Genomic DNA, 17,631 nt, shown 5'->3' on the forward strand with positions numbered 1-17,631 from the left:
CCTCTTCCCCAACTGCATGTTTTATTTTCAGCGACTGGTGAAATACTAAGAGCAAATAAAATCAATGTTTCTATTTTTTAAATTTCTGGGCATTTGGTAGGAGAAAAACACCCCTCCCATTTTTGCTTCTGTCCAGTCCTTGTTATTAGGAAGAAGTGAGAGCTGGCTGGGAAGGCGGGAGACACACAACTGGAGATATGATGCCAAAGGCACAGAGCGATGCAGCACAGTCCTCCCCCTTCTCAACCAGGTTCTGCATCACAAGCGTTCAGCAAGCACGGTTCACATACTTTCGGGAGAACTTGGGGCCAAACAACCTGGCCAGATGATTTCCTCTGACTGAGTGCCTACTGTGGCACAAGGCTACGTTGACTTGAGCTAAGTAAGTCAATAAAACAAGCTACTGGTCGAGCAGGACAATTTCCAGTGTGAGTCCTTGTAAAACAGAATTAGAACCCTGAGCCTCCCCCATTTGCCCAGATTTTATAGTTCTGAAATTGCAAGGAAGAACCAAGTTCCAGACTGTTCTAAGGCCACACTACCTCGGAATCTTTAAAAGGAGACTCTACAAGGTGGTCATAATGTTGTAAAGAAATTCACAAGTTAATCTGACCAAGCTCAGAACCACCTCTACAATTCCAATTTCCATTCCTCCAATGATCCTTTCCCACTTTCCTGCTCTAAGAAGTCAAGTTTATTACAACTATGTCATGTTTAACAAATTTCATTTCTACACTATGACCACTGCTCCATAAAAGGCAGAGTATCAAACTTAGAATGTGGAACGAAAAGGCCGCAGGATTCCATTCCTAGCTCATTCTTGACTTCTGGCATGCCAACTCCTAACAGGCTTCCTTGCAGAAAGAGTACACAACAGGAAGAACCGCTCTCTCTCCAACATGTGGGGGAAAGACAACTAGGAGATAAGCATGTGCAGAAAATCTTGGTCCACACAAAATACAAACGTTGTGTTTTCATACTCGAAGGGTCAAAATGCCTCTAGTGCCCTGCAGGCCAACAAACCTTAGGCAAGCAAATAAACATTTCTACCAAACTAAAGAGTCTTGGCAAAATGTAAACATTCAAAAATGAACTTCAACTATCATTTGGAATGATGGCCACCCAAAGTAAAATGTCAGCACAGATGTCCCTTCTTTGTGAAATTCTCCTTGATTCCCAGCTACCCCTAGGCATGTCCTCTGTGGCCCTTCAGCGTCATAGTCACAACACTATTACACCTTATAAACTGTATCTCTGTTACGTGGAGACACAGAGCCCCCTGAGAAAAAGGGTCATCATCTCAGCACCCGATGCCCAAGAGAAACTCAATAAATACTGAGTGATCCAAGGATTATAATGAGCTTGGGGCTTAAGTTTTGCTACCTTTGGCTTGTATTTACACAGACCAATGAAGACATGCTAAACACCTGTTTAACGTCTTCCCCCCCCTGCCTTTCCCATGAGGTGAGCAATTGCAGAAGTCCTTGCTCACAGGAAAGTATAAGGTGACTACACTTACAGTTTAGACTTGCATTCGACTTGATGACCTTTGCCTTGGGAACTGTTACAATAATGAACAAGTGGAAGGTATAAGAGACCCTACAGAAACAGAAACAAAACTCTAAAATACTCAGAGTGAATCGCAGAAGTTACATGTTCATCATCAGGTTCTTTACCTTTCGAGATGTCCGATCTGCTCTCTCTTCTACATTGGGACACGGAAGAACTTTCCAAGAATGAGCTCTGCCTCCCAAACAGAAGGGAATTTTTAGGTCAAAGTGGAGTGACACCAGCTAGTCCCACATGGAGTCCTACAGGGACGAGAAGAATGGAGAAGTTCATACCCCAATTCACACCAACTGCAAAGAAAACCACCCATTCCCCAATGCTCTGTGGCCAACAGAGTATTTGGAAGGAGTAGTGAGAAAATAATTAGGTCAAAAATGGAGAATGAAGGCAAACCACTAAAACTCAAAATGCAAGGAGACGGAGCAGCACAGCCCAAATCCGCCCCCCTGAAGACGGGGCTGTTTCGCAAAGCAAAATCCGCCAGACCTGAAAGCCTGATGCTAATCATCGTTTTTACTTTTCTCCACAACCAAGAATAGTCACCAACAGGCTGCAAAACGAACTTTTACTTCATACCTTCTTTACGCTCTTGGATTTGGCATGATGGAGATGCCGAAAAAAATGCTGCGAAGCTTTAACCGCGAGTGGCCACAAGATCATTTAATTTTCAAAAATCAGCTGGTCTAGGGCAGGAGCCCTTAACCTGGGACCCACTGCCTCACATGGGGTCTGTGGAGAGACTTGGTGGCAGCTGTGGACTTACTGGGGGGAAATGTCCATCTTCGTTTGTACTCACTCACCTCTTCAGCAAAAGTCAGCACTGCCTTCAATTGTGAAGGGAGGTAACGACCCGTGATAGTATTAGCAACCCTGTGACTGTCACCAAGACAAACCACAGGACATTTTCATGTCACATTATACTTGCTGGAGATACTTCAACACAATATTTACTCATCGCTAGTTCAAAATTACAGTATGGTTAGACCTGCAGCTACATTTTGTTATTTAATGTGTTAGAAAGAAGCATATGTATTACTATATCATAACTGATTAACATTTTGATAACTGTTTCCATGTCATTTGTAAGTCCATGTGTTTCATTTTATGCATTTTAAAAACACAGTTCCCAAAAGAGGTCCTATATTTCATTAGCCTGCCAAAGGCGTATGTGGGACATAGGAGGTTAGGAACAAATAAAGTTGCTCTGGGACAAATAAAGTTTCTATAGACTCTAACAGCGCAGTCAAACAAGGCAGACGGACAAGTGGGTTATTCCACCAACAATATTTCATAGTTGAAGAAAATTAAGGCACCATGAAGCCAAGTAACATGTCCAAGATCACACAAATTCAGGGCAGGCATCAGTCTAGGTGAGCATTCACAGCATGTACATTCCTACTCTCCATGGGGACCTCTCCTTACACTCTCCGATTGTCATCACTCTAACTTCCTCGTAAATGGAGAAGAGGTATCACCTTTCAAAAAATCAGTAGGAAACCAAAACCCAGATGATAGAACAAGACAGATGCATAAGGTACTCCTTTTTGTTCCTTGATCAACTATGCTGCCATGATTGTTACAAAAGCTGAAAGTGGTCTGTTCCTGAGACAGCAGTCTTTTAGAAGTGAGAAAAAAGTTGGGCTACATCATCTCTCATTCTCAGAAGTGTTCAAAGCAGTTTACAGATAGGCATTCACTTGTTAAGCAATGCAATGTGTTATGAGTGGTCAGGGCAGTGGGATCCCCACTTCATCAATGGGAAAACTGGAGAATAAATATGAGAGATTGGTTCAAAGTCACAGAAGTCAATGGGAAGCCAGCTTCCTGATTCCAAGTTCATGGCTCTAACCACCATCCTAAGTCACCATGATCAAATAATTTAGTTGGTTATAATGCTTGTGAAACCTCTGTACGTTTTCCCCCCAATAAGCCAGAGAGCATTTTCTTTTGATTCACAGCAGCAGACACTTCTGAAGGCTATGGGGCAAATATCCCATAGAACAAATTCTAATGTGCGTAAGTACTTTTTCACCTATGTTAGTCATCTAAAAATCGAGGTCAGGGATCCTGAGCTCAAAAGCCAAGTTACATACAACTTGCCTTCTAAGAAGAGACCAGTGTGGAATCGTTCCTTCACCTTTTAGTCAATGACCTCCTTACCAACCTACCATATCTTGTGGAACTATTATCATCGAACATTCAACACTGTTACTACAAAATAGCATTATAATGGTTCAATTATAGATCCTAGGTCCTAAAACTGTGAGATGTCATCCCAGCCCCAACTTTGCCTTAGATTTTCTCTTTTTATTCAAACCACCTATTACTGGAATCCTCATTCTTCAAAGCATCCTTACATCATCTAACTTGTCCTTTCATGAACTCATCTGTCTTTAATAGCTTGGGTCTTTTTTCCATAGTTAGTAAGCATGTCTTTCTTACACTTGTACTTAGGACCAAAACGTTATTCGCAGCAGCATTAATCTCTTGCTAAAATCCCGAACCACTAGTACCAAGACAAAAAACCAAATCAACAGGGCAATCATGTTGCACAATCTCCATGCAGAGTCAAACTCACACATGACTGTTACCCACCCATAACCTTTTGCCCCTCCCAGGCCCTACCTCTCAACTATTTTACTACTCATCCTTCCTACCTGCTACTTCGGACTCATCATTTTGTGCGCTGTGCACAAGAGTCCAAATCTCTGGTCTAAGAATGAACACTTAATTCTCGAATATTTCAAATGCTAGTTATCCACCACACATCACTGATCAAAATGTATCTCTTTACACAGCCACCAAATCACTTTCCCACTGAAGTCACAGCCAGGGAGCAATCCATGTTTGCCTTAACCAAAGACTAACTTTGCACCAATTCCATCCCACCTTAGAGTCTCTCTCCACCAAGAGATACTTATGCCTATTTCTCTACCTTGTCCAGTAACTTTATTCATCCCTAACTGGACTAGAATTTAGGCTCTAAGTCCTTCCTCTCTATCACAGACCAGGGGGCCCTTGGAGGACAGATTTGAGGCCTCCTCCTTCAGGCTTGGGAGCCACCAGGTAAGGCCCCCAGCGACAATATTACAGGCCTCTGGCCCTTCCCTCTGAACATAATAACCAACCCTGCTGTTGTTCTCCTTAGGATATCTCCATCTCACCAGGCTCACCCAACACTAACCAGTGACATCTTAATAGTCTTTGCAACTTTCAAAGGTCAATGGCTAGGGCTCCACTTTGGAAATCACTGTTGTGTCCACGACCCCCACAATGACTCAGTGACCTAGACATCACCACCTCACCTACTGGAGCCCTTTACTACTCATACATGCTTCTTAGCTTTCACTTCCCCTCACCCTTCAACAAGTCACTGGCCTGCAAAGTCCCCTTTACCTCTCTATCCACCTCCGGGGTCTTACAGACCCCACCAAACTCAACCCGAATTCCCTTATTTAGCTCTCCATCTCCCCCCTCCAAAGCCCCTCCATCCCCGGACCTTGGGACCGTCCCATCTCCTCGTTCAGCCTCTCCAAGCACTGCTTGGGACACAACCTCCAAAAAATCGAGAGATGCCGCGGTCTCTTCCCACTGCTCAGTGAGCGGTGGGCAAAGGACGTCCCCCCTCCTCCCCCACAGGTTTCTCCAGACTCAACTCACTAAATCCGCAACCTCGACCCCCGCCCCTTTTCTCCCCTCCCCCCCAACCCCTACGGCTCTTCGCGGCTGTGGCCACCCCTGCCCCCAAACCGGCTCAAAACACGCGGACCCGGCCCCCCCACACCCCCGACTCCGGCCCTTCCCCTCCCCCTCCCCCCCGAGGTGCCACTTACCCCCGAGGCGGGAGTGGGGGAGGGGAGAGGAGGAGCGGAGTAGGGGAGGAGGTTTCGGTCCGGGGCGGCTCTCAGCCCCGGGGGGCCGGGGCCGGGGCCAGCGGCAGCGGCGGCGCAGCGTCTCCCCCCGGCGGCGGCAGCGGCGGCGGCGGCGCCGTCCCACTCCCGCAGGCACACATAGGCTCCATTGTCCGCCGGCGCCTCCCCCTTTCCGGCTCCCCCCTCCCGGTCCCGCCCCTTCCCCCTCCCCTCGGCCCTCCCCCAGCCGCACCGCGCCACGAAAGGTACCGCCGGCCCCGCCTCGGACGCGAGCGGAGAAGTGCCCCCTCCCCCGGCCCCGGCGTCCCGCCCGGCGGGGGACTGGGGACTGCCCCTCCCCGCCTCGGCGCTGGGCCCGCCGCCGGGAAGGGCCCGCCCCCCTGCAAGGGAATGTCACTTGTTCCCCCTCCCGGAACGCGCGCGATGGTACCAACCCGGCCGCTTCCTCCTCCCCTTCCCCGGCCTTCCCGGAGAGGCACCGCCCCCAGCGCCCCGCCCACCAAGTAGCCTCGCCTCCTCGACCCCGCCCCTCCCCGGAACATTTTACTATGGGACCGCCCACCGCCAGCACCACCTCCTGTTTTGCATGGGCACGCCCACGGGGTCCCCGCCCCGGTTCGTCACCCGGCCAGAGGTGACGCCTACTCCCCACCTTAAAGCGGCAGAGCCCTGTTTCTCAACTGAAAGCACCTCCCCAAGGGCCGGTGGGGTGGGAGGTGCGGCCGGGGAGGGTCTCTTCTTTCCCCGAGCCGTCCTCCGCGCGCACACACTCACCCGGACCTCCCCACCGCCTGCTGCAGCACCGGGGAGCAACCCCAGGGGACCAGTAAAGGCACGGAGGGGGGCAGGGCAGCGTGGAATTTGGCCATCTTTGACAGAAACGAATTGGAAGCTGCCAAAGGAAGGGGTCTTTCCCTCACTCTTCCCTGCTGCCCTGGTCCCGGCCTAGTCGTCAGTCTTCAAGGCGACCCCCTCACACCTCCAGGATGCCACTAGCGCAGGTCCCGCGTCTTCACCTCTCAATCTGTGCACTGCATTAGCGGTTGCCTGCTTTCTCCCCTCCCAGGGGAGCAGGCCCCTCTTGGGGTTGCACTCTCCCCCACCCTCTCCAAAGCCGACTCTCGCCCGGGTCCTGCAGACGCGATGGCTGGTGCCGGGTCTCTCCTTCCACGTCCGGCCCAGCCCAGCCCAGCCCAGCCCCGCTCGCGCGTCGCAACCTGGTGCCCTAGAGGACTTAATGCCCAGATCCTCGAATGGCTTCACAACCGCTTTTTGATCGAAGTATCGCTCCCCTGATTTTTCGGGAGGCCTGTGCTTTGGAGGGCTCGAAGCCCGGGCATCCCGGCACTGTCCCCTGTGGAGTGGGAAGGTAACCCCTTAGACTGCACTTTTTCTCAGAAGGAAAAATGACGGCATCCTGGTGAGCGCATGTTGCTGAATAAAGCTCAGATTAAGGCTACTCCTGTTTTATCTTTGTGGCCCTGGTTGCTGCCGTGACCAACTGTTATTACAGACACGTCTACTCCACAGTCCTCCCGGGAACACACTGCTGTTACATCTCTGTATTTGTGCTTTGTAGAATCTTGGTCTAAGATGTTTCTCTGCAACTTCGTGCACTGGCCCTACAGCCTTTCTGAATCAGTTAAGTGAAGACTGCCTATGTTACAATGTACTGCCTAGTCTCCCTGAAGAAAGAGGGGCAACATGGCCAAGAGAAATAGATAAATTTTCTTCTGTTTTTGCTTCTACCACCCATAGTTTTAACCAGGATGCTTAATTCTGTAGTCAGTTTCCCTGTCTACAAAGTAGGAAACCTACCCTGGGGCAATCTTTTAACTAATGGTGCTGGTTGTAAAGGAGAACCCTGAATGATGAAGCTTTGGAAACCACTTAGAAGTCTTGGGTGGCCATGTAAGTTTCTATTCCGTGTCTCCCCAGCCTAGATCCTTTGAAAACCTGTTTTTTCATAGCAAGATGTTTTCTCTTTGTCTTCCATTATGACTAAGAATATAAATAAAGAAAAAAAAAGACAATAGTATGCTTAAACAATACAAAGCTGGGGAGGCTGGGGGCTCAGTCGGTTAAGCGGCTGACTTTGGCTCAGGTCATGATATCGCGGTCTGTGAGTTCCAGCCCCGCGTCAGGCTCTGTGCTGACAGCTCAGAGCCTGGAGCCTGTTTCGGATTCTGTGTCTCCCCCTCTCTCTGACCCTCCCCCGTTCATGCTCTGTCTCTCTCTGTCTCAAAAATAAATAAACGTTAAAAAAATTAAAAAAAACAATACAAAGCTAAGATCAATTGAAGGATTCCAAATGAGAAACAATTAAAATGCTTTTCTGTCAAGTTTTGGAGGTAGGTGAGAACCTCTATAAAAAGAAGACAGGGGGGAAAAGTAAGGTATGCACTTGTGAAAAGACAGCTAAAACCAGGAATACACAAGAAACATTTGGGATTGCAAATGTAGGTGGAAAGAAGGGATTTACAGAAGGTACCTGTAAGAGAAAACCATTACTAAAATAAGCTCCTGGGTGGGGTGTTCCAGGCCTGATCATTTCTATTCAAAGTCAAGCTCACTATAACAATAATACATACAAAAAAGTCTTAACCGTTTCACTAGGCATTACGCCCTCAACTTTATGTGTCAAAATTCAAATTATTTACTGAACCAGAAGAAAAATGTAAATGAATACTAAATGTGCAACACTAGGGTAACGGAGCAATATATTAAGAATAACGTGTGCTAAAAGTCATGAAATCGAAAGGTTAGAGTCTCCATAGTAATGTTAAATTACCTGCATTGCACATGGGATTGAAATGCATTTAAAAATATTATTTATTCTATCAAATAGTTTATTTTACTAGAATTTTTGTCTTCTGAATTTTCTAACTTCCATTCATTTCCATCTCACTTGAGAAATAATTCTATTTTGCTGTATAGAGATCTAGCATGCTGTATGTACATAAATACTAATGGATGATGATGGAATCATTGTTAAAAGCATCCTATAAATAAAAGCTTCAAACTATTTCTGCTCCTCTCGAAATTCTAAGATAAATCATTTTTAATCCAAATGGTTAACAATGTTAAAAATTGAGGCTTTTGACACTGAAGAGACCTGGGTTTGTTGTTGTTGTTGTTGTTGTTTCCTTTTTGAAATTTGCTTCTCATAATGATGATAAAGCACTGACTCTGATGTAAACATGGATGGTATAAATTTGGCCTGTTAGTTCTTCAACTATTCACAGTATCTTTTATTTAAGTTTGACTCCCGTCTTTTTTTTTTTTTTACCTGTAAATTTCGCTTTCAAAATGTTTTTGTTCCCCCAGCTCTTGATAAACTTAGACTGAAATTTTAAGGTTGGAAAGAACCCCCTTCTGTTTTACAAAGGCGAATTCTAAGACATAGACCTTTAATGACTTGCCAAGATTATACCCATTTTTAGGGAGTAGAATTGAAGTCCAACACTCTTCAGCACTGTTCTAACTGCCAAGCGTTGTTCATTCCTACTAATATTTATCATTGTAGAAGAGAACATGAAGTTCTACCTCGGGATGTTGAAAGTAAGACTCAGAAAGGCTGAGCCCACTCAGCCAGCTGGTGCTAAGGCTTTCAGAGGCCCTAACAAATTCTTGCCTTGGTCAAAGCCCTCAGTTTGTCTAGTTTCCTGCTGTTTATACTGTTTCTTACCGATTCATCTACTCCATTGTCCAAACCAAAACAGACAAGTTTCAACCCCAAAGGAATACTACCAAGAGAGTCATTTGTGACTGAAAATGAAGGGTTAGGATGGAATGGTGTCTTAACCTTTGTAGTCTACTGCCCAATGCTGTAAAAAAATACCCAGCAGGCAATTTCTTTGCTAGGGTGCCCATGAAGGAGAATCAAATCTCCCTAACCCAGCTTTCACCAGTCCATTTAAGTCAATGGGGAGTCTCAGAGCTTCATCCCTACTGGGAAAACTTAGGCCTAAGTGTCTCTTTTGTAAGGAAGAAATCAATATTCCCACCTCCTTCCTTCTGGCCACTCCACCTGGGGCCATTGGCACTTGAATGTGAGTGTGGGTCTTGCTCTTCGTCACCACAGACCTGCTGTCCACAATCTGGGAATTAGAAGCATCCTCTCTGTGAAAGCTCTGACAGATCTGCGATGTGACGCTCAGATTCTTTGAAAAATCACCATCGATGTTTCCCTTTTATTTTTCGTACTCAGACCTGTGTGGTTGTGTCTCCTAACCTCATGTCTGCCATCTAAAGGTCAAGTCTTGTGACTTTCAGCCTGCTATTTCCTTCCGGAGCCCCGAATGACTGATATATAAATGCTGATCCTTGGGGTGCCTGGGTGGCTCAATCGGTTAAGTGCCCAGTCTCTTGATTTGGGCTCAGGTCATGATCTCACTCAGGGATCCAGCCCTGAGTCAGGCCTGAGTCAGCCCTGCTGACAGTGTGGAGGCTGCGTGGGAATCCCTCTCTCTCTCCCTCTCTCTCTTCCCCACCCCTGCTTGTGCGCTCTCTCTCTCTCTCTCTCTCTCTCTCTCTCTCTCAAAAATAAATAAATAAACATTTAAAAAATAAAATATAAATGCTGATCTTCTTCCCCAGTCTTTGGACCACAGTCCATCATAGCTTAACGAGAAACACGTGGGATGTTCTAGGTGCTCCAGTCATGTCTCCCCAAATCTCTTCATCTTCATTCCAGTCCTTCACATCTGCCATTATAGACCCACAACCTTTTTCCTCTTTAATTGCCATTAATTTCCTGTTTCATTTTGTTCTTCACTTCTTTCCCAGCAATAATTCTAAGTATTTCTACTACTTCATTTCATTTTCTTCTCCCAGACATATCTCTAGAAATGCTGCCCTTCAGATACACCTATTTTATTTCTCCTGGGTTTCCACCTTCCGAGCTGGAGGCCTCCCACTTCCCACAATCACCCTCTCCTTGGCTTCTCTGGAACTGCAACTGGACCACACCTCCATGGTTTGCATCCAGGTTGCTCTCATGTGCCACGATGCCTTTCTGGAGTGCCTGGCCACCCATTGTCCCAATAGTGAAAATGCCTAATCTGTTTGTTTCCACTCCTGGGCTGCCAGACATTATTAGAAAAAAACCCACAAAAGCGAGAAAGTGGGTCCCAGCCAACATTTAGGCGATAGAGCTTCAACTGAACTTTGTTACTATTTACTCGGCAATTCTTCTATGTATCGTCATCACCTCCTATAACACTTCCTGCAACACTTATCCCAAATTTTATCCACTACTCCTCCTACATTGCAAGACCTACCTTGTCATCTCACCCCACCTCTAAAGGAGTTTTTTACTTGGTTATTTCTCTTCCCTCTACTTCGCCTTTGCTTTAGTATCTCAGTAAAATCTTTCTTACTCCAACACTCTTCTTCCCTTTTCTTTTTATTCGCAATTTATCCAAAGGGTAACCTACATTCTCACCATCCATTTTCCTCCTCTGTAATTAACCCAAGCCTTCTACTAGAATTCTCTTCAACATGGCCAAACCTAATCGCCCAAAGCATCCAATGAATATCATTTCCTTTCTGAATCTCTCATAGTTTGAACCACAAGATAGAATGTTATTCTGATTTTGTCTCCCCCACGACACCCCCAATTTTATTGAGATGTAATTGACACATAACATTGTGTATGTATGTACTGTGAGATGATTACCACACTATGAGTAGTTACCATCCATCACCTCACATAGTTATAATTTTTGTGTGTGTAATGAGAACTTTTAAGATCTATTCTCTCAGCAACTTCAAATATACAATACAGTATTGTTGACTATAGTCACTACATTCCCAGAACTGATTCATCTTACAACTGGAAGTTTGTACCTTTTGAACACCTTCACCCATTTCCCCCTGACCCCCTACTTCCTGCCTCTGGTAACCACCAATCTGTTCTGTTCTTGTAAGTTTGGGTTTTTTTTTTTTTTTTAAGATTCTGCATATAAATGAGATCATACAGTATTTCTCTTTCTCTGACTTATTTTACTCAGCATAATGCCCTCAAGTTTCATACACGTTTTTGCAAATGACAGGGTTCTTTCTTTTTTATGGCTGAATAATACACCACTGTACATATATAACACATTTTTTAATCCATTCATCCATTGATGGACACTTAGATCATTTCCATGTCTTGGCTATTGTAATTAGTGGTGCAGCTGTCTCTTGAGACAGTGATTTCACTTCCTTCACATAGATACCTAGAGGTCTGTCTCCTTTATTGATTTAAATTCCTCTTTTTGTCTCCTAATTGTGAGTGTTCCTTAAAGTCCTTGCTTCTTTAATCTTTCCCCTCTCCAAGTCTCCGTACGATGCCTCTCTCACACTTCTAACTACAGCCATTGCCTCTTTGCAGAGGACCAACACATCCTAGGGCCTTTGAGCTTAAGTCCTGCATTTCTGTCTACTCAGCCTGCCTATCTACAATCAACTCAACATGTCAAAAAACAAACTCACCATCTTTCAAAATTAAGTCTCACCTCTGAATTTCTATCTTTAACTCATGCTCAAAACTTTGGCGTAACCCTGACTCAAAATCTCCATCCATCTATCTCTTCTCAGTCACCAGTGTCCACAAATTCCTCCTTAAATCAATTTCTTGTTTTCTGGTCCCAACTTGGGCCTGCTGTAATAGCCTCCAAATAGTCATTCCAGCCTCTAGCCTCTCCCCTTGTCAGTCAGTTCTCCACGCTCCTTCCAGATAGGTCTTCCTAAAAGACTTGTTTATATATATTACAGTTCATGCAGTGTCTATTCCTGTCTGATTACTTCAGCCCTACTGGTTCTTCTAGGCCCAACTAGGGCCCCTCTACCCTAAGATCTCAATGGTGTGGTGTGACAGGAACAATATTGCCTTTAGAGTCATCTGGACCTGGGTTTGATGGAATTTTGGACTACAGTTTAGTAACCAAGTAACTTCAAGATGAAGAAAAAGAAATGTTCTTTTCTTTCTCATCCATTATAGAAGGAGGTGTTTATATCTCCAATTTTAGAACATAGCATGGATATGCAAACTTTTAACACCCTGTACCTTTTAAGGTAGTTCCTAGTCTTGCCCTATATCTGGAGAACAAAATCATATACCTCTCTGTGTTTTGCAATCATTTAGTCATTGCTATATTTACTGAGCAGCTACTAAGTGCTGGGCATCTTGGTGGGGAGGGGGAAGCGCACAAATATGAATCAGGTATCAAATTTTGTCCTCAAAGTCTAATCAGACTTATACAGATGACTCATTCATTTAAAAAGTGGGGAGGGAAGGGTTCAGTAAGTGCCAGGTATTGTGCAAAGCACCAAAGATTCAAGTAAGTATACGACAAGTCCCCTCATGTTGGGACCTGGGATCAATCTAGTTAAGAATACTGACAAGTGAACCTTTATAATCAGGTATAATAAATGCTAGGAAATGGATAAATACCAGGTGTCCGGGGCACACAGAAGAGAGGCATCTAATCCACACAAGAGAGTCACGGAATGCAACCAGACCTGAGCAGAATCTCAAAGAACGCGTAGGAGTCAGCCCAGCAAAGGACTCAGCAATGTGCAACGGCTCAGCTGTGTGACAGTGTATATAAATAACCACAATACAAGATAGAAAGTAATAAATAAGTGGCAGAGCAGAGGCAAAAAGTAAAATGGCAATCAGAGGAGATATATTATCCGGGGGCTGGGTGAGATGAACAAAAAATGCATCATGGAAGTGGAGGCATTTGAGACTACCCAAAGGGGGCAGCAGGCAGGTTGATTCAGACCCGCAGTGGGGCTAAATCAATGTCTTCTCCACATTCTATGCAGCACCCTTGCACAATGGCACCACACCTTGTCTGCTGCCACGAGGATGACGACGATGATGATGGTATCTAAGTCTTGCTCATAAAGTTGGCTCTTCTGATTTCCTAGAATGCTTGTAGGGGAGACTGAAGATTCAGCAGAGCCATTTCTGGGTAGAGGGGCCCTCCATCAGACTGCCCAGCATTGAATTCCACCATCAGAGAGTTGTGTGATCTTAGAAAAATTACTTAACCTCTCTAGGGTTTCGTCTTTTCTTTCATAAAGTGGAGCGATGCTAATATTTTCTTCCCAGGGTAGCATGAGGAATAAATGAGCGCCCACATGTAGACATGTAGGACTAGTGCTTGGCACATAGTAAGTCCCCAGTAAATGTTGGTTATTACTACATTTCATCATCTCTGGGTTATCCACAATGGGACTGGCTTTAGGGGGAGATTTTAGGAGCACTGAGAAGGTTACCTCCTCAATACCTCACTTATTCTCACATTTAAATCTCCCTCACTGGGATCTCTTCAACTCTCCTAACACACTCCTTTAAACTCTGCCATTAGAAATTCATACCTTTGGATTTAAGATGTCCCTTCCCCAAGCCCTTGGGAAGGGTAACACAACAAATTATTTTAATAATTTATCTGGCCAGACCTCTGTCCTCCTTAACTGTTAACTGTATGGAGGGAATGTTGTGGAGAAGAAAGGAAAAACTAATTCTGGAGTTTGGAGAACCTTCCCAAAAATTAAAGCCAGGAGATGCTCAGAGGGCTTTCTGAAGGCAATAGGTCCTCTGGGATTAGGGGAAGGGTCGGATTGGACAGAGATGCCAAGATGTAACAGTGAAAACAAAAACAAGGTCATTTGTGTCAGTAAAAATAAGCTTTACTAACTTAATAGACAATGCTGACCTTGACTTGGGGACTCTCCACTTTCTCTACTCTGTGTTTCAGAATAAATAATTTCACTCAGGATCAAAGTTGAATCGTATCAATGAAGAACACTATCAAAAAAGGTGATCAAAAAAACCCTGGTTTTAAAATTTCATAATGACTTTTACAGGTTTGCTTTCTTAGTTATTGTTTATCAATGAGAAGTTAAATTAACACTTATTATGCATTTTAGTGCCAAATTAAATCGAGTGAGAATTTCAGTAGAGGGTGAAGAAATAGTCCTTGTCATGAACCTTACAGTTCAGTTGGGAAAACACAAAAAGTTTAGTAACAATTAATTCCTAAATTGTGTTACAGACATGACAGACAGGAAACAAACTCGACTTTGGTGGGGGGCGGGGGGCGGGGTGGAAAACAATAAGTAGAGTCTGGAGCAATCATCTGCAGCACCAGAAGTTGAACTAGGCCTTGAATAGGATTTGAGCAGTTCCAGGTGGGGATAGTGACCCAGGAGGGAGAGACAAGGAGCCAAGCAAGAGGCTGAAAGGAGAACAGTGTATGTGTGGACAGAAAACGATAATAGTAATGGTGATTACAAGCCAACACGACCGCTGCCTTTACTTAGTATTTGGTATATGCATGTGCCAGGCAATAGTCTAAGGACTATATTTATATCGTCTCTTATAATACACACAACGACCCCACAAAGTATGAACTATTGTTCCCATTTTACAGTTGAGGGGTCAGATACTTCGAGAGATAAGTCACTGTCCTAAAATCATGTAGTTTAAGTGGGAGCTGAGATTGAAACCCGAGTGGGAGCTGAGATTAAAACCCAAGTCATTCTGAGGTGAAAGCAGGTGTTGGGTGCAGGGACAAATGCAACTGAATAAATAGGGTAGGAGTTCATTACACAGAACACAATAGTGAAGCATGCACGAATGATAACACCGTTAAAAAAACGAAAAAGCCACCCTTTACCAAACGCTGCTTACGGAATAGGCACCTTCCTTACAGCATCATCCAGAATGGGATTTATAGTTACACCCATTTTACAGATGAGAAAATCAAAATGGTAAGGTTGAATGACTTGGCCAAGCCTCGTGGCTGTTACATAGCACACAGTTCAGATTCGAACACTAGGCCAGCAGCAAAGCCTGTGTTCCTGCTGCTTTTCCTGCCTGCCTCCCTCCTTGAGCACGGGAAAAACTGGGTAAAAATAACACTACTGCAATTTGCATGGCATTCTTCAAAGCCTTTTCATACTCGCAGCCACACCTGATCCTTATGATAGCCATGTGCTAGGTTTGGAAGAAACCTGCATCATAATGAATAATAATAATACTAGTCATAACAATAATTAAAATAATAATATTACGGGGCACCTGAGTGGCTCAGTCAGTTAAGCGTCTGACTTCAGCTCAGGTCATAATCTCATGGTTCATGAGCTCGAGCCCCGCGTCTGGCTCTGTACTGACAACTCAGAGCCTGGAGCCTACTTCAGATTCTGTGTCTCCCTCTCTCTCTGCCCTCCCCTGCTCACACTCTGTCTCTTTCTCTCTCAAAGACAAATAAACATTAAAAAAAATTAAAGCAATAATATTAGGCAGCACTGAGTGTTCCCCATACCACCGACACTGTGCGGAGGGCTTTACTTGGATTGTATGGTTGGCTTACGGCAACCCTATAAGATAGGCTCTGTTATCAATCTTACCTCGCACACGAAGAAACCGTGGCTCATAGAGGTTAAATAACTTCATGAAGGAGGCTGGGCTCAGATAAGTTGCAGAACTCATACAAGGTCATGTGACAGTTAAGTGTGATTCCTGGAGGAGGGCACAGCTCCCCTGGTTCCACATCCACGCACACCCTTTGTATGTTACTCTTCTAACAATCTGCAGCTCCAGGAAGGAAGGTAGACCCACAGCGGGCCAGGAGAGCAGATGGAAGGCTGCAGAAATTTCGGTGTGAGGTGATGCAGACCCAGAGAGGGTAACATAAAGGTGAATGAAAAGGGGCCACCTGAGGAAGGCTAGAGTAGCTCATTGCTGAAGCGTGTGAACGGAAGAGGAAGGAAAAGAGTTCCAGTTTGGTTTCTAGCCTAAAATGGGGGGGGGGGGGGGGCCCCCGGCCGGCCCCCCCGGGGCGGGGGCCCCCCTGTGGCCACAACGGGGGGGCACGTAGTTCAAAACCGACGCTGGTCCACAGTGAGACGTACTACATGTCACCCAGGGGCAGCCATGAGAGAAAAGACAGGCGACATCAAGTGTTGCGAGAACGGCGGGGGGCACTGTCACCCCCCGCACGTTGCTGGGGGAAACGGAAAATGGTGCCGCCACCTTCAAAAACAGTTGGTAGGGGCGCCTGGGTGGCGCAGTCGGTTAAGCGTCCGACTTCAGCCAGGTCACGATCTCGCGGTCCGGGAGTTCGAGCCCCGCGTCGGGCTCTGGGCTGATGGCTCGGAGCCTGGAGCCTGTTTCCGATTCTGTGTCTCCCTCTCTCTCTGCCCCTCCCCCGTTGATGCTCTGTCTCTCTCTGTCCCCAAAATAAATAAACGTTAAAAAAAAAATTAAAAAAAAAAACAAAAACAGTTGGTAGTTCCCTAAAAAGTTAAACGTAAGTTGACCATATGACCCAGCAGCCGTTCCACCTCTAGGTGTCTAGCTAAGGGAAAGAAAAGCAGGTCCACACAGACTTGTGTGTGAATGTTCTATAGCAGCATTATTCTAACAGCCAAAACGCGGAAATAATCCAAATGTCTATCAACCGATGCGCGGATAAATAAAATGTGGTGCGTTCCTCAGCAATAAAAAGGAATGGGGTACCGACACACACTATAACATGGCTGTACCTCAAAATCGCTACACAAAGGGAAAGAAGTCGGGCGCACAAGGACTGTAGCCTGCATCATCCCCTCTATACGCAATGTCCTGGAAAAGGCAAATCTATAGAGACAGAAAGCAGATTAGTGGCAAGGAAAAGGCACACAAGAGGAAAGAAAGGTGTCGCGGACAAAACCTTTGGTGTCACTACCATTCGGGGCAGGGATGATGCTTTGCCTTGGTTGATAGGGTGCTCACTCTGGTAGCCACGTGTCCCACTAATATTAAAATTTACTTATATTCCCTAAGCCCGCACCCCCCCCCCCCCACCCCGGAGAACAGAGGTCTGTGCCCCAAGTCACGGCAAACGGCAGGGTCGGTCTGTGTGGGGGTAAATTGCCTCTACGTGACTAAAACACACGGAGAGTGGGAATGGACTGAACGTGTTCCCTGCATTTGGCTGCTAAAAAGAGAACTGCACAAACACTTTCACCCAAATTAGAAATAACATCAGCATTAGGGAGTGCGGTGTTTCAAGAGCAATGATATTTCACTTAGTCACTAACCAACACCCCGGGTGGATATCATGCTGGACCACCCCCGGGGAATCAGGCTCTTTGGCCTCCATGTGGACTTCTGACTTCAGAAGGAGCCAGCAGTGATTTTCAGGGA

The 17,631-nt window shown here is 45.6% G+C and overlaps 1 protein-coding gene across 6 annotated transcripts in view; it reads right to left on the bottom strand.

Annotated features, from left to right (window-relative positions):
* Window positions 1-17,631, bottom strand: part of BCL9 (BCL9 transcription coactivator) — an 85,019-nt gene that overhangs the window by 19,366 nt on the left and 48,022 nt on the right. For 4 of the 6 annotated variants that reach the window (XM_040462500.1, XM_040462499.1, XM_040462498.1 and 1 more), the window contains exon 2: window positions 1,677-1,811. The exons of 1 other annotated variant lie outside the window; for it this stretch is intronic. The gene's annotated coding sequence lies outside the window, so the exon portion shown is untranslated. Of the gene's footprint in view, window positions 1-1,676; window positions 1,812-5,402; window positions 5,517-17,631 lie in introns of those variants that run through there. One more of the 6 variants, XM_040462495.1, reaches the window with a different exon arrangement.

Source organism: Herpailurus yagouaroundi, unplaced genomic scaffold (genome assembly GCF_014898765.1).
Source record: "Herpailurus yagouaroundi ecotype Mexico unplaced genomic scaffold, PumYag 322, whole genome shotgun sequence".
Classification (NCBI taxonomy): domain Eukaryota; kingdom Metazoa; phylum Chordata; class Mammalia; order Carnivora; family Felidae; genus Herpailurus; species Herpailurus yagouaroundi.